Source organism: Fukomys damarensis, unplaced genomic scaffold (assembly GCF_012274545.1).
Source record: "Fukomys damarensis isolate Sample0158 unplaced genomic scaffold, DMR_v1.0_HiC HiC_scaffold_38, whole genome shotgun sequence".
In the NCBI taxonomy this organism is placed as follows: domain Eukaryota; kingdom Metazoa; phylum Chordata; class Mammalia; order Rodentia; family Bathyergidae; genus Fukomys; species Fukomys damarensis.
Genome location: NW_022900950.1, coordinates 77825599 through 77848335, shown reverse-complemented (window position 1 = coordinate 77848335; position 22737 = coordinate 77825599). Strand labels below are relative to the sequence as shown.

Here is a 22737-nt window from a genome sequence, read left to right as displayed (position 1 = left end):
TCTTTGAATAGAAATGAGAATGAAGTTCCTTCCATTAACTAAATATTTATTTTTTGTCTAAATTAAAAAATGGTTCGAGAAGGCATACAGATTCATGTGAAACGGCTGTTTATTTAGTCAGAACCCAGTTGCTTCTTTTCTTTACCATCTTTAGAACATGTCTTGTTTTTTCCTTGGGTCCAGCCCACAGAATGGGACTTTAGTTCCTCAAGGTGTCTGCCTCCCTCAGGCCCGGGCCATCAGGGGTGACTCATATGATATACAATTCGATCACACAGGGTGTACAACTCAATTTTAACATAGTAAAGCCTGCTGTCACTAAACAACATTTTGTGTTCATTAAGTGAGAAGTGGTAAAAAATTGGAATGATTTGGCCTTTTGCCTCTGTTGATTTGTGAAATCAGTCACTATAGATATGGAAGACAGAATTTTACTCTGTGACTTTGGGGTATGCACTGCACGCAAATGATATGTAAAAGAAAACTCAGACTCGCTGAGAGATGTGTTAATGCGACTCGTGTGTAAAGAATAGAAGGAAAATTATGGAGTCGAGTTCAAATAGGCAATACTATAATCAGTTCGTACCTCATATCTAGTGCCCCGGGCTGGGGCAAACATCTGTTAGACTCCAAAAACCTGATTTATCTGTGTGTGTTCTTTATTTGTCTTTCATCCCAGCAGCACTTCTCTATTCATGCTAGCCTTTTGGGCTTGGACACCCTGAACATATCTTCTGCTCTCTTCAATAAAAGTAGCTGCTTTTTCTTTTACCATTGGATGTACACTGCAGTTTTTTTGCTTGCTGTAAACAAAAGCCTGGAATCTATTTATTGAATCCATCCCATGATATCATGTTGGTAATAATCTATTAGGCATAATACTGGCTCAGTGGCTTTGTTTGAAGGAAAATGTTGGGTAAATGTATTACCTCAAATTAATCCATGGGTGAGAAGCTTGGACTTATATATATATATATATATGCCAGGAGATTTTGACAAAGATTCAGGTAAGCTTCAGGAATAAACTATTTCCATTGAGTTTGGAAAGTATATGAGGAAAAACACTGCAAAAATAAAATGGATGCAGTTGCTCAGCACATTTTAAGTAAGTAATGAGTCTGAGGTGATGGACTGAGCCCCAGTGAAACAGTGTCAAATGGTTCTAGGGACTATATATATATGCCAGGAGATTTTGACAAAGATTCAGGTAAGCTTCAGGAATAAACTATTTCCATTGAGTTTGGAAAGTATATGAGGAAAAACACTGCAAAAATAAAATGGATGCAGTTGCTCAGCACATTTTAAGTAAGTAATGAGTCTGAGGTGATGGACTGAGCCCCAGTGAAACAGTGTCAAATGGTTCTAGGGACTGATTGGTGCTCAATGGTGAAACAGAGCGTTGAGTTAGGTGCCTCTAAATCTTCAGTGTCTGTCATAAAAGCAGTTCCCAGTACAGGGTTAGTAGAAGAGCAAAATCTTGAGAAGCTAGATGAAATAAGATCACTCTTTATAAACAATTGAATGTAAAAAGATGAAGGCAGATAATACGTATTCGAAGGAAAAGGGAAATGAAAGGCTGATTTATTCAGGCCAGCAGGTCCTTCCTCAATCTTGAGTTTGTGCATTCCTACAACATTCCAAGTTCATTTTGTTATGGAAATGACAAAATCTAAAAGAAGCAATGTTTCTTTCTATATAAGTTTTGTCATTCAAGTTCTCTATATCTTACCAATTTTGAAGACTTTCTTTTTTTCCTCATTGAGTTTATTGGTACATTTTAGGTATGTAGTACAGTTACATTCATTATTGGGATCTTGTACCTTTACATGACAGGTCTTGCTTCTCATTTTTTCCCCTTGTCCCTGCCCTTCCTTCACCCTCTCCTCCCCTGAACAAAAAATCACAAGACTTTCTTCAAAAGGGAAAATTCCACTTTGTTTCTTAAAGCTATTGAGCTACTCAGACTTTTGGTAACCTTTCTCTTGTTGGAGATTGGTAAGAAGAGGGAAATAATTGTATAAAATAAAGGGGAAATATCCACTGACATAGCAAAAGTGAGATAAATAGTTGTTACATAGAATTTATGATGATTTAACATATCTTTCATTCACAAAATTTTATACATTTTAGGCATATATAGGTTAATATTAATAACTTTTGAGAGAACACAAATAGAATTTAAAAATCAGCACTGGCCATGAAAAAAACCAAAAAACCAAAAAACATACTAATCATGAAATTATCCTTTTCTGAAAAATTGATTTACTCATTTCCTGCAAGGAAATGGTTAATAAAAAACAAACATCCATTTTTCACCACAGATATGTGACCACTTCTTCCTGTTTTTTTCTTAGCCAAACAGGAAAGTGCTGATTCACTTTGCCCTGAGGTGACTGTGACCATTTCCTTCAACCACTGGCTTTGCAAATGTAATTTTGTGATGGCTGGTATTTGGATTTGGATTTTTCTTGACATGATTTATCACAAACTTTGTCCTGCTGAAATTCATCCTGTTTATATTTGTTCCCATTTCTAACCTGAACCAATGTAGAAAATAAATGACTGATGTAATTCCAACTCCCAACCCCTCAGAAATAGCTGTGTTAGGGCTTAAAGATGCCTCAGCACTTAATCAAACTTGCTCAGGGATAATTTTGACCAAATATGAAGATAACACAAGGAATGAATGTTTAAAAAATAGAAAATAGTCTCAGAACAGAGTTTTATGATATGGTATCAAAGAAAGATATTCCTTATCAGACTGATTTTAACTGTATCATAATTATACTAATGTATTTTAAACCAAATATTATAGTTGAGCATGTTATGCATCCTTTTTACAACACTGAAATTTCACTAGAGTCATAATTTTGAACAAAAAATCAGAAGTCAGTTATGTTTACCAAGTGAAAAGAAGAAAAACTTAGAAAATAAAGAATGCTATATAGTTGTTCCCAAAGTATCAAGTGCTTTGCATTCTGTTTGTCAAATACAAGCAGAGCATTTGACAATCATCGTAATAAAGGTCTTAACTTGAAATTTTTGTGTGTTCGGCTATAATGATACTCTCTTCAGAGTTTTGGGATTCTAATATATCCATTACCTCTCCGAGAACAGGAAAGGGCTCTCAACAACCCAAGGCCCTTGGTGCTATCAAACATGGGAAAGGAGGGAGCCTGTAAACCAAAATTTACTTTTGTCCTTAAAACTACAGCTTCCATTATAGCCGCAGGTTTTGTGGAACACAACAAAATACTCTGAAAGTAGTATAGAAAAATAAATGCCCCGGCTAAGCAGGTCAATTTCTGGAAGATCAAAGGGAAGGCACTCGCTGTACCGGAGAACACAACTCACCATGCTTTGCATGCAACTCACAAAGCACAGTGTGGTCTCCACGTGGGAGCAGGTGCCCAGGTTCACAGAACAGCACTGGGCTGCCTGGACAGAGCTTAACTCGGGGCAAAGCTGGAACCAAAAGTCTCTGGGGGAAAATAATATTTTAAGAGCGGAATCAGAAAATTCATGTTTCTTGAGGTCTTTATGGAGAAAACTAAATTTTTAAATCTTCCTTTCCATGCAGTTGAATGATCTAAAGGAAACAGAAAATTCTAAATCAAAAGACATTCAATGAGAAACCCCATTATTCTTCCAGGGACAAGAAAAAATTTTAACAAAATGTTAAAATAATAAGAAATTGTGACCTACTCTAATATCAATAAATATAAATGGTAACATTTCAACAGTAGACATTAATGTTTAAAAAATGGCCTTTCACTCATAGGGATCCTCCTGCATCAGCTTCCCAAGTGCTAAGATTACAGGTATATGCTACCACTTGTGGATCAATATTTCATTATTAAATAAATCTTTTAAAGAATAGTGAAATACACGTAAATAAGCAATGCAAAAACAGGACATGAATTCCTAGTTCCAGATAAAAAAATAATCTCTCTGAAATATATTATTAACATTTATTTACCCATTTGTTACCCCCTCCTCCACTGGGAATTAAATCCAGGGTCTTGGCACCGAGGTATATCTCCAGACCCCCACTTTTTAAGTTTCAAACACAGTCTCATGAAGTTTCAGATGCTAAGCTTGAACTTGCTATCTTCCTGCCTCAGCTTCATAACAGGCATGTGCCACCAAGCTCAGCCTGTTCTTTTGTTGAAAAGAGATAATTATCAGACAAATTTAACCCAGAAATGTCATATATGAAAGAAATGCTGAAATGGTATAAAATTAATGTATATTATATCTACCATAAAAATACATAGTTACAAAAATGTAACCACCGACCAAACTTAGAACTACCCGGAATAAGCAACTCCAGTCTAAGAGCATCCATTCATATAGAATTAATATAGAGTTAAATCAATTACTTATGCCATTTGTCCTTCAAAGTAAAACGGCTAATCTTATATCCTATGATATGAGAAATACACATATAAGGTCTCTTTTTAGGTTTTCCCTCCCAAGGTAAACTGTGCCATATATTTTATAATGTACAATTCTAATGTTCCTTGATTTACTGCTTGGGGCATCATGGCTTGCATCTAGTTGTCCATCCAGTGCATCATGCACTCATAGGTGCGGCTTTTCAGGACAGCTGGATCTAGGGCACATGATACTGGGATTAAGAGTGTGTGGTAATAAATTAGGCCACAGATTGGAATTAGCATGGTTCTTTGTGTGGATAATGGAAATACCATCATGGGTGTGGGTGGCATCAACCAGCAGGTTTATAGCCTGGAAGGGAAGGAGGGAAGGCAGGCTTGCTGCTTCACTGGCTTCTGCCAGCCCTGCCATGGACTGTTTCTGCTGTGCCATGTCAGCCTGCCTTGGAGCCAGCTGACTATGGACTGTAGCCTGCGAGTCAAAATAAACCTCTCCTCCTTTAACTTGTGGGTGTCAGGTATTTTGTCCTAGCACCAAGAAAACTAGTAAAGGCAGGGAGCATTAGGATAAAAAAAGATACCCATCTTAAAGGCTATGTATACTTAGTCTGGATGTTTTCTTAGAGGATTATATAGAGGTAATGTATTTAGATCAGAATTAGTATTAAAGTCCATAGCAACAGAATGCTACCACACCACTCCTCTTGCTTATATTAATGAAACCAAGTCACAAAAATATTTGTATTTATGGTTTGATCATTTATTCAGATTTTAGCATTTGAAAATCAGCGTTAAACTTTTCACAGAAAAGAAATCAAATTAAACACTTGAAAAGAAAGATGACTAAGACTCAAGTCTATAATATAGAAGTCAGGTGCAAAATAGTTATTTTCTGTTTAGTTATTATGTATAGGAAGTTCAAAATTAATTCATTAATGTATTCATTTCCAGAAGTTGTCACCATGAATTTCACACTCAAATTATCACACGTTTTCTTTGAACATCAGCACGGTGGTCAGCTAACCGTTTCTACCCAGGCCATGCAATTTTCACCTAGAATGGCCTCATTGCTTTTGCATGGGTCTGAAGCAGTGAGAAATCACTGCAGGAAGTACTGTCAAGGCCCCAAGCCATCCCCATAGCACTGCACTTGTTCCAAGTATCTACCTCCATCCAGGATGTGTGGCTTTGTGAAATTCTTCATAAAGGGTTTTAATTGTTCCTCTGCAATTTGTTCATTTCCCTTTATGTATATTCACTCTTTTCATCCAACAGTGATCTGCTTTTTTTGACATAAGATGTGATCTACAAATACGAGGAGTAATGGAATTTATAGAAATTTATTATAGTGAAAGACCCATTGTCTTTAATCCTCCTCAACATACTCTCCATTGCTTCTAACATTCCATTGTTGAGACTCTCTGAAGCAATTCTGGAGGTCTTCTTTCATGTTTTGGCAAGGTGTGATAAAAACGTAAATGTGTGTCATGCAACAAAAAGGAAGGTTCAAAAGAACAAAAATGAAACCATGACAGAATGTCCTTATGGACTTCTGGCTCTTCCTTCTTCTACTACATTTAAGAGTACCTAATTTTGTGTGTAAGGAACCTTAAACATATTTCAAATGTCCATGAAAATGGAATGCAAACTTTCCTGGTTCTGCCAGAACAAGAAGATATCACTGGACCATCCAGCTCTAATAAGAGACCACACAAGCAAACTCTTAGTTTTAGAGAGAATAGAGTTAATTGCAGAATAGGAACGATGTTGCAGAGAGCGAGAGAGCGAGAGAGAGAGAGAGAGAGAGAGAGGGAGAGAGGGAGAGGGAGGGCAATAGGGAGAGTGGGGGAGGAGGGCTGGGTTGCTCCTAAGAGTTCAAGATGACCTTCCTTCTTTGTCTTCTTTATTTTCCCATGTCTCCACCCTTAAGGGTGTTCCTGTCTCCCATTTTTCCACAGAGGTATGAATGAAGAGGGAAAGTTTCTTTGTCTGGGTTCCCTTAATTTTCTCACCCCTTCAGCCTTCAGGGTACTCCAAGCCCTCCTCTTGCATATTTAGAGAGGAAAGTTTGACTACAAGTGGACATTTCTGCTCTGCTTAACCTACCCAGGCCCATCCTCCAGGGACCATCCCCATCTGTCTTCAAAGGATTGAAGGTTTTGCATCCATTCAGGACGTACAGGCAGTTGTGAAAGCAAAATTAAAATAACCTCCAGAAAGAAAACTTCCAGAACTGCTTCAGAAAGTGGCAAGAATGATGGGGTGTGTGTTCCAAGCACTGGGGAGGCCTTTGAGGAGAATTAATGGCATAGGCTTTGAACTGCATAAAATTTTTACACATTCACTCCACTTTTGTCATACCTCACATATTTAACATTCTGCATTATTTTCGTATTCATCATCTTAAAGCAGAGTTGATATCCCGAGGAAGGGATCTTATCTTGAGGTTCAAGACTTCAGTAAACTATTATTCTTTAGGAATTTTGTTTGCTTATTGATTACTTTTTCCCCATCGTCTTCATTAGCAATGGTGCCTCTCAAATTATCGTGTACAAGAACTGTTCTGATCCAGGCTTCCCCGTCCCTGGACATCTTTCAGAGTCACCTCGCCCTGGGTCACATCCTTGACTACTTCATCCCACTTTCAGTAAACCTTCCAAGTAGCGGGGCTGCTCCGGTTCCGACCTCCTTTTTTCCAGGGACCTCACCTTCACTGTCCAGAAGCCATCTGTCCACACAGCTGTTCTCCCAGCACCCAGAACTGCCAGCTCTGAGATGCTGACTTCAGAGGGATTGTGCTCTCCCAGGAGAGTACGTCTACCACTCAGTCACACTGAAACCTTCCTTGCTGGACCTTTATACAGTTTTTCTCTTTTATATCCTTTTTATATCTTATCATTGTCTTGCATTTATTTCTTTACCGTGCAGCTTTCATCCTTGGTATAAAACATTCTCGATAATATTTTTACATCCATGCTTCCTCCAACATTACTTACTGAACTGCCTAGAAAATTTCAATATTGCATTAAATAAATTGCATGATTTCTCAGCATCTACTTTCTTCTAGAGCTACTTCATAGTACCCAACTGGCTTGCAGGAGCAAAGACCACTCATGTGTCCGTTGCCCTAGTCCAAATTTTCTACACATTCTTGCAGCAAGTACAAATTTCCTCTAATTGCCTCAAAAGTTTTGAATCTAGGTGCATGTTTATGGACTTTTTTCACTCCTTTCCCCATGGCTACAGAGGAGCATTATTTATTCCAGACATGGAGACGCCATGACAACACACCTAACAACACTCGGAAAAGAGGACCACCGGAGCTGCTCTTTGTTTTTCTGGGGCTAAATCTCAGTTGTACTCAAACTTGCTTTTATGTGCCTCCTCAGGGAGATGAATTATCCCCTGTGCTGTTTGAAAGCTCTATTTGTCAAGGATTTTCAGAGAGGATGGGCTCTACCACTAATATCACAAATGCTTCTACTTTGTTCATTGCTACTTTTTTCATTCCTATCATCAGTGCTCTTTAAATTTCACAACTTTGCATCCAGGAATCTGTATGGCACATTCTAATTCTGAAAAACGTAATATCTAACAAAGTAAGATCTCATTAAAAATAGTTTTAAAAATATCTTCATTCACTTCTTCAACTATATTTAAGAGTACCTAATTATACGTGTAAGGAACCTTAAACATATTTAAAAACTGACAAATTTAAAGAAGGTGCTAAGCAATTGTTTTTGAAAAGATTTAACTGATACGCAGGATCTATATTTTTCCTTTTCGTGGAGTCCTTACAGAATGATTTTCTAAGACCCACGGCCTACTGCAGGAAATACTGCTCTCTGAAGCAGTGTAGCAGCCTGGGGGATAATGAGACTCTGAACACACTTGAAAGTGAACAAGGAACAAAGCAATGTACACTATCTGTTTGAGAAGCTTGGCAGCTAAAATTTATTAAGCCATTGCTTTTTGTCACATGCCTAAACTCTCCTTTACAATAGTTTGTTTTCCTACCTCCTATTTTATGGTGGAGAAATGTTTTCTTCTTTGTAAGTTCAGATAATTTTGGTCTTTCCTTCCTCTCTCTCTCTCTCTCTCTCTCTCTCTCTCTCTCTCTCGCTCTTTCGACAAAAATGACCAAACCTTTGAAATCAATCTGTGGTGATGGACATAGTACAGATATATAAACACAGACCTGTGTGGCTTATCTCCCCTTCTTCCACATTTCCATTTGTGCTCTTACGAAATATTTTTGAGAAAAGAAGAGCGCGTTACTCATTAATGAAAGAAACAGGAAGTTTTTCTCTCAAAAGAAGGATACAACATAAAAGTTCATTGAAACATAAACCTGCAGCATTTTGTAGCTTAGAAACTGAGAAGATTCTGACATGATTTATTGTTAAGTGGGACAAAGAAGTGATGAGTTAACTTAAAAGAAGGAGTCAGAGCTTTGAAGTTAATTTTTTTTACATGAGTCAATTATTTTTACAATAAGGATGAAAGTTTCTGTTTGTTCCTTTGGGTGGGGTTCCCAGGAAAGTGCTGGGAGGAGAAAGGGCTGGGGAGTGGATCCAGGACCTGCTGTCTCTCAGTTGTTGCCTTTGTTCTTTTTCTGCTTTAAGTCTGTAAGAATTTACAATGTGCACTATCCACGCAGGAACCTCTGGGAGAGACTAAGCATGTGCTAGAAGGGAGGGATAGACAAAGTTCTTTTCCTTCCAACAGAAAGATATACAACCCATACATAAGAGCAAGAAAATATTACACAGTAAAAAGCTAGGCCATGCCTTTTACAAAGGATTTTGATAGTGCACTGTAGGGAATAAATCTTACAGTAAGGTTCTCTTCTGTAGTGGAGCTTTTTTTTTTTTTTTTGGCATTCCCATTACCCCAGAAATAAATTCTTCATGTTAAATGTACTCATTCCATTTTCTTGCACCAGAAACTAGAACATTCCCAGCAACCCAGGCACAAGTGCTGGTGTTCTGGCCAAGCACAAAAGTGTTTTCTTACATCCACAGTCCACACAGTGCAATGATATATTGCATACCACTTTGAATCGAAACAGTTTATTCATTTGCCCTTTAGTGAGTGAAGTCATTCATCCACTCAACAAATATGTGTGAAGATGTTGTGTACTTGAGCCAAGAATTCACTCTGCGTTTTTATTCAGCACTGATGCAAACAGACTCTCTGCCACCCATTGGCTTGAATTCCACATTCTGACCGGGGAAAGGAAATCACATGTAGGAACTGAAGACGGTAGCTGCCACGGGTCACTTAAATAAAATCACGGCTGAACGATTTACCATTGGGATGAAATTCCTGGAAATGTTTTTATCTTATTAATGAGACACATTGCTAATGACTATATCTCTACCACTTTACTCCCCTCTTCTTTGAGTTTGATTGTCACAAGTCAGATGGTGCAGTATCTGTCTTCCGGGGCCTGACTTGCAAGGTCACAGCATGGCGTCATCCAAGTCCATCCATGTTGTCTCAAATAACAGAGCTTGTTTTTCCAGGACTACGTGGTAGTCATGACAACTACAGTCAATAAAAAAGCACATATCAAAATTGCTAAAGAAGTTAACTGAAATGTTCTCTTCACAAAAATATAAAAAGTGGATGAGGTCATAGGTATGTATGTTAATTGACCTGATACATTCATTTTACGATGCACTTACGCATTCCACAAAGTAGACCCTGTACCTACATTATAATAATAATAATTACAATAGTATGACACAGTCCAACCTGGGTACCATGGAAAATCAACCACAGTGCAATTGCGCACAAGCTCTTAGAGGGCTGGGACACAAAACAACACCAAGCAAATGTTTCTGTCAGAGAAAGAAGGGATGTGATGGAATAATCAGCAGAAATGCCAGCCAAACTGCTGCTGTCTCAGGAAGGTTTAAGCAAAGTCCTCATGAGCGCGACCATGGAAACATTCAGTTCTTCATTTGTCCTTATTTGCCAGGGGTCGTGCCGTGGCTCATACCTGTATGTGTTTGTATACATCACATCTGTAGCAGTGTTCATTCTAGAACGGATGACAATAGCTCAAGAGCTTGATGACCACGCCCAAGCCCTAGGATTTATCTCAATATTGAAAAAATAAAATAAGTGAAGTGAAATAGAATGCGGCTTACGTCGGTCTCGGGTCCTTCGGCGCTGCCCCTGAAGTTTCCATCCCTACTTTCACCTCTGCTGTGACCTAAAGCTCTGTCCCTTCTCCTCATCTCCTTTCTCCCTGTCGCTTCTGCTTTTTTCCACATCTCCGCCTCCCTCTCCAATAGCTGGAACATCCATGCCCTCTGGCTTGTTACGTTCCACAGTTTGTAAGTCTACTGATTAGTGCCACTCACAACCAGAGTGGAGTTTCCGTTGTCCACACCCCTAACCTGGGTGTCTCATGTTTGCTCCACATTGACACAGCCTAATCCAGTCACCTTCGAAAGTGAGGCTTTGAGGGGACATCTAGATACAGGCCATAGCACAACCTAAGCTAAATATTGAAAAAGTTTTCCTCGGAGCGTAACACATTTGACCTGCGGCTCAACTGCCTATGGAATCTTTGCTTTGGACTGGAATCTCCTCTCCTGAGCCTGGTCTTCCCTGTTGGCAATCTTCATCAGCACTCTGTTCTTCCGAGCTCTGACCAGAATCTGCCATCAAGCTCAGCTACAGCATTCTAGATGTTTCTCAAGCCAGCATCTCCAGACCTTTCGAAACTCTTCCTGTGAGCCAGTAACAAAGGCTTCTGAATCGCACGGTCAGGTGATCACTGCTTCAGCCCTACCTCTGCTATCGACATCTATCTTAGCCACTTTCTTTGAAACTGGTACAAAATACCGAGCACCTACAAGGAGGAAAGGTTCATGTGTTTGTTTGTTTTTGGCTAACAGTTCTTAAAGTTTTTGGTCCACAGTCAGGTGGCTCCAAGGCAGGATAGCATGGCAGAGGGGCATGGAGGAGGAAATGCTGCTCACCTCATTGAAAGAGATCCATGGGAGGAGCAAGGAAGGAGATATACCCTTGCAAGTCACACAGACAGGGATCCACCTCCTTTGACTAGACAGAGGACTTCCTAACAGCAAGTCAGCTGTGATGCCTCATAACCCAATCACCTTCCAACCACACATGGCTTTGGGAGCCACTTTAGATCTAAACCATAGCAAGTATTGTCTACAGATGTTGTGTGAACCAACAAAATATACATCCTCCGGCTCCAAAGCCATAGATTTTTAAATGTGTTTGTCCCCCACACTCTCCTGTGCCTGGTAAATAATCGCTGTCCTTTGCACTTGTTTCGGTTAGTGTGATTTCATTGGTTTTTGTTGTTGGCAAGGGAAGGGACTCACACTTTGTGAATTACGTCAGCATTAAAGCAATAGGACTGTAGCAGGCTTAGCCATCTATTTTTTATTAGTCCATATTTGCAGTGCATGTTTCATCCAGTTTAGGGAATACATACACGTACTTAATGTATCTTAATTCTCTATTCAGCTTCCCCCCCTCCATCTCTAGATTCCTCTCCCATTTTCAAAGGATCGTATTTCCCGGCTTTAGACTTTTTAGCTTTTATTTTCCTTATTTATACTTTATTTCTGCATCCTGTATTCTGCTCTGTTGATCCTGTTTTGTGCCAGTGAAACATTGTTTTAGTCATAGTAACTTTGTAATATAACTTCAAGTCTGCGATACTGATGGCTTCCACTTTGCTTTTTCTGCCCAGGATTTATTTTGCTATTCTGGGCTGCTTCTGGCTCCACCTGAATTTTAGGATGGTTTTCTCCAGTTCTGTGAAGAATGCCATAAAAACTATGATTAAGATTGCATTAAATCTGTACATCAGTTTGAAAAGTATGCCCATTCGACTACATTAGTTCAGCCTATGCAGGGACAGGGGACATTTTTTTCATTTTCTGGTGTTCTCTTCAATTTCCTTTTTTGCTTTACTCTTGTTCTTGCTGTGTATGTCTTTCACTTCCCTAGCTAGGTTAACTCCTAAGTGTTTAATTTTTCTTCATTTATTGGGAATGGTCTTTTCCCCAAGTTCTTTTTCAGTGAGTTCATTATTAGTGTGCAAGAATACTACTGATGTTTGTGGGTTATTTTGCATCCTGCTACATTACTGAACTTGGTTATTAATTCTTTTTTGTTGTTGATTTTAATTTTTGTTACCATGTTTGTAGTACACATTTGTTTCATTCTGTAGGAAATTTGTACATGGACATAACACATTTCAATTTTTTCCCTTTCCCCAACCTCCTTTTATTTCACTAGCATCAGGTTCATTATTATCTTCTAAGACCTTATAAAGTTAATTATCTTATATACAGATTAACTGGGCTAAAACATATAAAACACACAGGCAACTGTACTAAGTCAAGGTATACTTTTAGGTACATCCTCTGCATTAGACTACAGTAGCTTTTTTCCCCTCGCACTTTCTTCTCTACTACCATGGTTATGTATCACTTATCTGTATGCTAAATTCTTTTATCTTATTTGGACAGTTTCCTGCTATTATTTTAGTAAACAGGTATTTTACACCATTTGTGCTATTTTGTGGTGTTTAATTAACTTCAGTTAATCTTAGATTAGTTTTCTTTGCAGCACCTAGGAACCCTTGCAGCCAATTTTCATGTTCTCCTATTGTTTTGAAGGTATATCTCCTTAACTGGTCTTCTGAAACTGTCTTCACACTGACCACTTATGCGTCCCATATGATTGATAGAATTTTTAATCTCCTAAATTTTTATTTGTAGCCCTTTTATGGATTCTAATGGTTTCTATGCTGGTTATGCATGTTTTGTGTTTTGTTTATCTGTTCTTTTTGTTAGTGTCTTCTTTAGACTTACTGATGATTTTGCTTATTGGCCCAGTACCCTATTACTTTTATTTTCTATAAGCTTCTGAAATGCTTGATTGATCTGTTTTGCTATCACCTCTGATATTATCTTGAATAATTTGACCATTTGGTTTTTGGTTTCCTCCCCTTTGATGCCCCATGATCAGCATGGGGGGAGTTGGGAAAGTTTGGGGACATTCTGTTGCAGGCTTGTCTTCTCATATTTCTGTTTTCTGTTCATTTTTTATCCGTTTGTTTTCTTTCTGTTGAGGCTTGTGGGCTGACTGTAGTGGAAAGATTTACTTCTAGTATGGAGACCTTGTTAGTTAGTATCTAATTTTCCATGGTGTCCCCTGTGTGTGGCTAACTACCAGCCATTGTGAGTGTTCCAGTTTCCATCTACTTCTGTTTACTTGAGGTGGGAGACTGCAGCATGTCTGGGCCTCACCCAGTTTTCCAGGAATGGGCTTTGGAGTCGTTAATGACTCCAAGGCAACCCAGTTGTTGGCATCTCAAGAAAGCCAGTTACTAGCACCAGCTATTTCCCCTTGCCTGTAGTAATAAAGCCAGTATTAATTATAGCATCAAATACAAACTGAATATTGACAAACCCTAAGGACCAATAAAATACCATACTTGTCCATAGAAATCCATATAATATGAACACTAAGGCAAAGCAAAAATGGACCCATTTACTTACAGTAAATACCTACTGACAAGATACTAATGTGTTACTAATGATAACAACCTTCAACAGCAACAGTATAAAGTTAACTACGTCTAGAGATTCATCAAGCTTAGTAGCCATACTAGTAAAGGTAGAGAGAATGGGGAACCAGAGAATGAGTCAAGGAAAATTCAATAAAATTGGTGGGGTATGAGGAGAACAAAGAGAAAGATGGGGTCCCACTGAGGAGTAAATGGAAGTTAGAACTGACGGAAAAATAAAGAAGAAAAAAATGATAAACAGCAAAAAAACGGGATGTAGAATGATAAGGAGGGAAAGAAAAAAGTTGTAGGGGGAACATGTAACTAAGAAAAAATGAAAAAGAGAGAAACTGCAAACCCCCAAAATATCTGATGAAGAAAAGATTAAAAAATATAAAATATAACAATCAAGTACAGCTTGAGTTAAAAAAACCAAATCCTTTGCCCTTGAACGAGTGCTGTCCTTACGCCATCTGCACACTTGGGGTCCAACAGCCGCCATTTCTAGGCCTCGCATTAAGGCCTGGGGTCTGTGAGGCGCAGTCCTTGAGCCGGAGGCCAGTCCGCTCATCCCAAACTGCGGTGACCTGTCGAGCCCCCAGGGTGTCCTTGGTCCTATTGGCAGCCAGCCTGGGGGTGTGACCGGCTGTCTGGGCCCTGCTGAGGGAAGGCCCCGGGGCAGGGCCTCAATAGGCCATGGTCCACCATCGCTTCTCCCCCGGGTCTCGGCCTTGTGGGGCATCTGTGGGCGGCCCCTCTGTGACTGCCATCTCCCCCTGCTGTGTGTAGTGGTCCTTTAGCATGGTTCTGCTCTCTGTGGTGGAAGAAGGTGCCACTCCTCCGGCACAGCTGGCCCTGGTAAGGTCTTTTTGGGGGGCGGCATCTGATTTTTTGAGTTCTTCGTACATTCGATGTATTACTTTTCTGTCCTAGGAGTAGTAAGCAAGGAGATTTTTTTCTCGTTCTGTAGATTGTCTCTTCATGATGGCAGTTGTTTCCTGTGCTCTTGCAGAAGCCTTTTAATTTTAACTTTTAATTAAATTCACATTAGTTGATTCTTGACGCTATTTCTTGTGCAATGAAGGTTGTTTTCAGAAAGTCCTTTCCTTTACCTATGTCATTAATAGTTTTAACTGTTTTATCTTACAGCAGGGTAAGGGTTTCTGTTTTAACACTATGTCTTTGATCCCTTTTTTATTTTATTTTCATGTATGATGATAGAATTGTGGTGTCCACACAATTTTCCACATATGTGCATCTAGTTTTTCCAGCACCTCTTATTAAAAAGGCTTTTTTTTTTCCAGTGTTTGCTTTTAGCTTCCTTGTCAAAGATCAAATAACTGATTGTGCCTGGTGTTTCTTCGTCTTTACTCTGTTCCACTTAGCTGCATGACTGTTTTTGCACCAGCACTGTGCTGCTATTATCACTGTGGTTTTGTAGCGTGGCTTGAAATCTGGGAATGGGATGTCCCCTGCTTCAGTTTTTGTTTTTCATTTTTGGCTCAGGGTTGTTTACACTTCTCTGTGTATCTTCTGGTTCTGCATGGATCTTGAGATGCTTTCTCTAGTACAGGAAAAAATGCTGTTGGTCGTTTGACTGGAATTCCTTCACAGTGAAAGTTTTGGCAGAGTGGTCACTTTTAAAAAAGAGGGTAGAAGGGAGGGCAGGGGTAAGGGGAAAAAATGAGAATCAAGACTTGTCATGTGGAGGTACAAGATCCCAACAATGAATTTAACTGTACTGTACCCCTAAAATGTACCACTAAAATCAATTAAAGCTGAAAAAAAAAAAAGAGGGTATCTTTCCATTTTCAGATGTCTTCTTGATGTCCTTTTTTTCAGAGTACTGTAATATTCGTTATAAATGTTCCTTAACTAACTTGTTTAGGTTAATTCCTAAATATTTAATTTTTTCTTGACACTATAGTGAATGGTGTTTATTTTCAAATTTCTTTTACAGTGGGTTCCCTTCTGGTGTATAGGAAATGTATTAAATTGTATGTGTTGCTTTTGTATCCTACTGAATTTATTTATTAATTTTAGGAGTATTTGGGAGAGCTGCTTAGATTTTCTATGAAAAGATTATATCATCCACAAATAATGATAATTTGATTTCTCTACATATATCTATTTAATTTTTCCTTGCCTGATTGTTCTTGCTAACGTTTTCAGTACTGCATAGAACAGCAGTCATGATAGTGGACATCCTTGTCCTTTTCTTGATTTTAGTGAGAAAGCTTTCAAACTTTCCCCCATTTATATGTGGTTTGAAGTACTTGTGTCATGAAACTTGTTTTGAGAATAGAGCTACTTTCCTAACTGTTTTGAGGGTTTTATTGCTGAAAATATTATTTTCTCTTCATTAGATTTTAGTCTTTGAATTTTTTTTTGGATTAGATGTGTCAAATGCTACAAACTATAAGGTTTTTTTTTTAATCCATTCTATTTTTTTCAATTGAAGATTTGAAGCTATTTACATTAAGAGTTGTTACTGAAAAGTTTTGAATTACTATCACTGCATACTTTTTCTGTTTTTCTCTTGTTTAACTGCTCACTGTGCTCACTCTGTCAGACTTCTTGGATTTCTTACTATTATAGTCTCTCTCTCTCTAGGATATCCTTGAGAATTTTTGGGAGTGTGGGTTAGTGGTCACCAATTTTTTAATTTGTTTGTTGTTAGGGAATGTTCTTATTTCTGCACTGACTTTGAAAGATAGTTTGAAAATATATATTAGTCTGGCATGAAAGTTGTTTTTCTTTTAGGGCTTGAAATATTTCACTTCTAGATCTCCTGATCTATACAGTTTGTGTTGAAAACTTTGCTTTAATCTGAATGGGTTTACCTTTAGAAATGTGTGTGTGTGTGTGTGTGTGCACGTGTGTGTGCATCTGTCCACTGAGAACTGAAATCAGAGTGAGCAGACCTTGTGGGTGTGCAGATCTGTTTATTTAGGTTCGGTTTTCTAATGATGTGATATTGGCCTTTTTTTAATCAAAAGTATTTTCTTTTTTTAATCGTTATTAAGTCTATGGGTACTATTTAGGTGTACAGTACAGTTACATTTACCATTGGGATCTTGTACCTTTACATGACAGGTCTTGGTTCTTATTTTTCCCCATTCCCAGCCCTCCCTTCAGACCCTCCTTTTTACAAAGACTTTGTTTCCATGTTTTTCCTTTTCCATATTTCTTCTTTTCCTGTTTTACTTTTCCCTTACTTCCTCTACTCTTTTAGATCTATTCTTCCTAATACACAATATCAGTTATACATTCTGACCCTTATTTACATTTTAGTTTTTCACACCAGAGAAACTATTCGGTATTTACACGTGTGACTTATTAACTTCACTTGAGAGTATGGCCTCAGTGTGCATCCGCTTAGATACAAATATCCTTATCAACAAGTATTTTCCACCACTTCAACCCATTCAGTTTAATTTGCTTGGACCCAGTCACCGTGTTGTAAAGAAAAATATTCCTGCAGGATGCAGTAGCATCCAGAGACAACCTTAAACCAACTGGAACATCAAGACTGACCTTGCCAGTTTTGTCCTTTTATCTGTGCCCCTTCGACACTATACTGTGAAGCTATTTGGGTCAATCTGGGTGTGGAGGAAGGAGAGATGGAGAAAGGAGCGGGTAAGTCATAAGAGAGCAGGGAGATGAGAGAAATGTTAGTGGGTGAGAAGCTGCTAGGGGTTCAGAATCAGTGGAGATGTTTCTATGGCTGGAGTAAAGGGTTGACTTTGAGGGGTTTAGAGGTGGGAGGAGAGGTCTAATGGGAGGGAAGGGTAACTGGAGACTGAGGGATGCCGTGGGGTTGTCAGACCTCATTAATATCGGTGTGATCACTTTTGTGTGAATTCCCTAAGCACAGTTCTCCTAAAGGTTACCCTGATAGTGCCATGAATGCTACACCACTCAAGTCGAAGCACTGGTTTACTCTTTTCTGTACGAATATGGACACCTGATACATATTTAGGTCTTGCTAAATTGTTTATTTGCACTCAATACATTTGGGAAAGTCTGTCAGGCAGGAGAAATGAGGAAGGATGAAGCAAAAAGAACAGAGAGGAAAGAAAAATTTTAAAAAGAAAGTTACAGACAGCAAAATAACGGTAAAAAACCTTACAAATAAAAAATAGAATCAAATTTCATATTGAAGAAGGAAACACTAAAAGAAAAGAAAAACCCAAAGAGAACCCAGAAGACATACAGAACCAAGGAAACAAGCAGACGCTGGGCAGCCGGGGTCCACGGGTCCTTGAGGAGGCCAAGCTGGGTCCCCCCACCTCCGGGCTGCTGGCCCCTGTCCATCTCAACCGTGAGAAGGCTGTGCTTGGGTATGGCCGGCTGCCGACACTGGTCTCTGTCCGATGTCTGATCCTTGCCCTTGCTTTGGGAAGAAGAGGACTAGCTGAGGCTGGACTCCCAAGCTCTCCGGTCCTGTATCAGCGCACTCACCGTCCCTGGCCGGGATTCAGAGTTCCGCCAGTGCTGCCTGGGTCCATCAGATTTTATAGCCACTCCCATCTGCTGCTTGGGGAAGAAGAGGAAAGCGCCACCCTGGTCAGGTCGAGTCTCTCCCTGCGCCCCATGGCCCTAGGGATTGACCCTCAGAACCCCATCGGTGAGCCCGGAGCTGCCTCAGTTCGCAGTGTTAGTTTCCTTTGCCCACCACGGACAGCGCAGGGGGTAGCATGAGAGGGACATAGTGCTCCCTGGAGTTAGGGACCGCGATGGGAGGGCTTGCCTTTTTAAAAGGTGTTGCTGGCTTCTCCTTCTCTGATTCCAGTCCGTGACTTCCCCGAGTTACCCCGAGCTGGGTTCCTCTGTCAGGTGCGAGGGAGAGTACAGGGCGCCTACCCCCAGCCCGGCCTCTGCAGCCTGCCTCCCTGCCTCGGACTGTTAGCTAGGCTCCAAGATGGGGGTTTGCAGGGTAACTGTGGGAGGAAGTGTGGATCTGTGGCCGTCCCACTTCCCTTTTCCCGCAACCTAGATCCTTGGTTTGATCTGGAGTGTTCATGGCCCACTTTACCTTTCTGTATCTGAGCGTGATGGTCTCTTGTTTGTGTGTGCATGTTGTGTGTGTGTGTGTGTGTGTGTGTGTGTGTGTACCAGGAATGGAACTCTGGACTTTGCGCTTGCAAGGCAGGTGGCAGAACCACTGAGCTAAATCCCCAGCCCCATGGTCTCTTGCTTTAGAGCCCCATCACCTGGTGTTTTGCCTCCCAGGTTTTCCACACAGCCTTCACTAACCAGCCACGCTGGAGCCCAGAAAGAGCCATCTATTTTTAAACCTAGTAAACATGTTTATGACCTCCTGCAGACTTGCGGGAAGAGACTGGATTTAGCCTGGAATCTCCCTAATGATACCTCTGCACCTGTGGTTCCTTTCCGTCTTTGCCTGCCTGTCCTTTCCTACCCGCAGTCCACACCAGTGGTCTCTTCTTGGACAACCATAGAGCTTCAGTGTCTTTCCCACCACAGTACACGTGTGAGGCCCGCTGAACACTTTCTACCACTGTAATCTTGTTGACTCATTTTCTTGAAACTAACCAAATTTGTTTTTTTTTTTAAGGCTAAAACACATTATTTTTAAAAGATTTTATTTTTTAAGAAAAAAATCACATTTCTTAAAATATAATTATGTTCTGTAGCCATGCATTTACTTAGGAGAAAGATATACTGAGATATGTTTTCCTGTGCAAAAGTGCATTTTCAAAGCATCTTAGAAAATGAGAATTTGAGCTACTAAATCTGAAATTCTGGATCAGGCATCTTGTCATTACTTCAGAAATTCCTGTGGTTCTCATGGTTAGCCTTTGGCATCCTCAGTTACAGAAATTGAATCTTTCTAATTTTGGAAAATATGGGTGGAATGTTTTAGTCAACTTGTACTAAGCAAGATTTTTGTCTTTATCAAAGCTGACCCCTTAAAATATATGTATGGCATTAGAAAGAATTGTTCTCAAGGGCTGGTTGTAACTCAAATTGGTCAATGAAGGCTCAGGCTCCTCTGCACAGCCTTTAAAGTCTCTCCTGCACACAGGCAGGTCTCAGTGTCCTTAGAGAGACACTGGACCAGGATTTTGCAATTTACCCCACACAGGGAAGGATACTGTCATGTTCCTCCCAGAACTGTTCCAGGTTAAATCTGTATCTGAGACCATTTGGAAGCACGAGCAGCCTGTATTCAGGTCATAACTAAAGACTTTGGTGGTAAGTTAAAACTCAAATTCCTGTCGTAACCCAAGTTGTTCATATGTCAGTTTGATCATAACTCGAGGCTCTACTGTAAATGGTGTTGAATTTTATATGCTAGTGAGAACAGAAGCAGATTACTATTTGGTCTTTTTAGAAATTGGGAATGCACCTATTGATTAAGAGGCAAACCTCCTTCATAAGATAGGGGACATGCATTCCCCAGAGTTCAGCTTAGGAAATTTTCCCAAGTAGGCACTTTCTTTAACCTATATGCTAATTTACATGATAGTTTGCAGGAAATTCAATGATCACATCCCACCATTATTAAGAGATTGCAGGTTGTCTTGAGACCCTCTGGGATAAGAGTCGGTATATGTGGTAGTCTGTAACAATAACCTCAAATTATGCCAATGCTGGTATGATGCTGTCTTTGTACTGTATCTCAGCAAGGGAATATGGATGAGGCTGTATGACCTATTTTAGCCAATGAAATAGAGACAACGAGGTCCAGCAGACACTGATGTGCTTGTGCATTGCGCCTTTCTTTCTAGCTGCTCTTGAAAGCAAGTGACCACAGCCATGAGCCCAAGCCAGAAATTAGTGGAGGAAAACAATACCACACCAGCTGGCTGCCTGCTCCCCTGCCCTGGGACTCTGTTGCATTCTGCTCCCCTGAGAAGGGGTAGATGCACTTTGTCTTGATTTTACAGTCCAGCTGTCACTATTGTTTAATTCTCCTGATTTTACACGTGAAGAAGGAAACCAGAAGTTATCAAACTGCAAAACACAGCATATTTTCATGAGTACGTCAGTATGTTGACTACACACTTTACTATTCTATGAGCGCAAAAGAACACAGGGCCCCCAATGTACTGATACAATGTCATTATACACGTATTTTTGGAAGTACCAAAAGGGCTATAATGTTTTGCCTCATGCCCTGATGTAACAAGGATATTAAGAGATAAAAATACCTAACAGGGAAGATGGATGAGCAAGATAATTCTCAAAGGAATTTAAAAAGGAAGATGATATATATTCTATTTCAAACGCTATAGGTGTTGATCGTGTTCAGAATGAAGATGAAGGAATGACCATTTTGGAAAAGTGTTAGGCTTTTCTTCTTTGCTTTGCATTATTTTATTTTTAATTCATTAAGGATAAAAACAAAGAGGACAAATATTTTAAGAAAGTATAGTTATAACTCTACTTAAACTGGAAGGCTCTTAATTTTTCTTTTCCTAAATATGGATCATACGGATGTAAAAAGTTTCACTTTTATATTATATTCTGAACAAAGGGCCTTAGTATATCTTGTGAGCACTTGATTCATTTCACTTTATATCACAACAGAATTGCTTGATTCAGAGATGTCAAAGAAAACCTTTGTAATCATTTTAGAAACAGTAATAACCCTGTGGTACCTACTGCATGGGTTTTTATATTTGGGGAGCAATCTAAATTCAAAATGCAGTGGCACGTGGCACTATGTATCTGAATCTCTAGTTGTCTTCTATTAGCGTGTGCTTTAGGGAAATGAGGCTGTAGGGGTCATGGTTATGAAATGATAAGGGGGAAGAGAAGAAGAAATATACTGTAGATAATTTGAATACTTTAATGTGGAACACATCATACTCTCAGCAGGGGTCTTAGTCACTTTCTTGTTGTTGAGACATCATGCCCAACAATTTAAAAAGGTTCACTTTGGCCCAAATTTTGTAGAGGTTTCAGTTCATAGCTGTCTGTCTCCAAGGCAGGACAGGGTGGCAGAGGGCCCTGGAAGAGGAGAAAGAGCTGAGGGCAGAGCGCAGGAAGCAGAAAGATCGATGGAGGAGGAGGGAGATAAACCCTGCCTGGCCACGCCCTCAGTGACCTCCTCTTCCAACCAGGTTCCTCCTCCCAACAGCTCATTTAACTATAAACAGTCAGTGGACCAGTCCAGTCACGAGTACCAGGAAGCCATAACCCAATCACCTCCCGAAAGCCCCGCCTCTGAGCAATGAGGCTTTACATCTGTACATAAAGCATAACGGCAAGCTTTGACAAATAAGCTGCATTTAGCTATTCCTGAGAAACTACTTTAATTAGCAAATTCACAGACTTAAAAATTCCAAGAAAAAAATCTGTTCTATTTATGATCATGAGCTCTTTAAAATTCTTTGCTATTATATTGTGTACCAGGTATATATCATATACTTTAATTGTGGGTATTTTTGGTTATGCAAAATTTTCTTTAAAAATTCTATCAGGCATTTTTTCATTAGATATTAGGATCATGTACCGAATCAAGACTGACTTCTGTGTTATGCTCGGCAAGATAATTCTTAAATTGAGACGTTTAATTAAATAGCATAACAATATCTAAAGAGGTCCATTTTAAAATTTTTACTCTTTTAATTAAACATTTTTGATCATGTGCTTTCAGTGCGACATCATAGAGTCATTGTTCCCCAAAACTCAGGTCTAATTATCAGTCAATCCCAAACTGAGGGTCATTCTTGAAATCGCCTACAAATTTTAATTCTTTTATTTATATTCATATATAAATAAATATATATAAAT

The 22737-nt window shown here is 39.4% G+C and overlaps 1 long non-coding RNA gene across 1 annotated transcript in view; it reads left to right on the top strand.

The window, feature by feature from the left end:
- The window catches only part of LOC117284622, a 103617-nt gene that overhangs the window by 78973 nt on the left and 1907 nt on the right, over positions 1 to 22737 (top strand). The window lies entirely within an intron of this gene.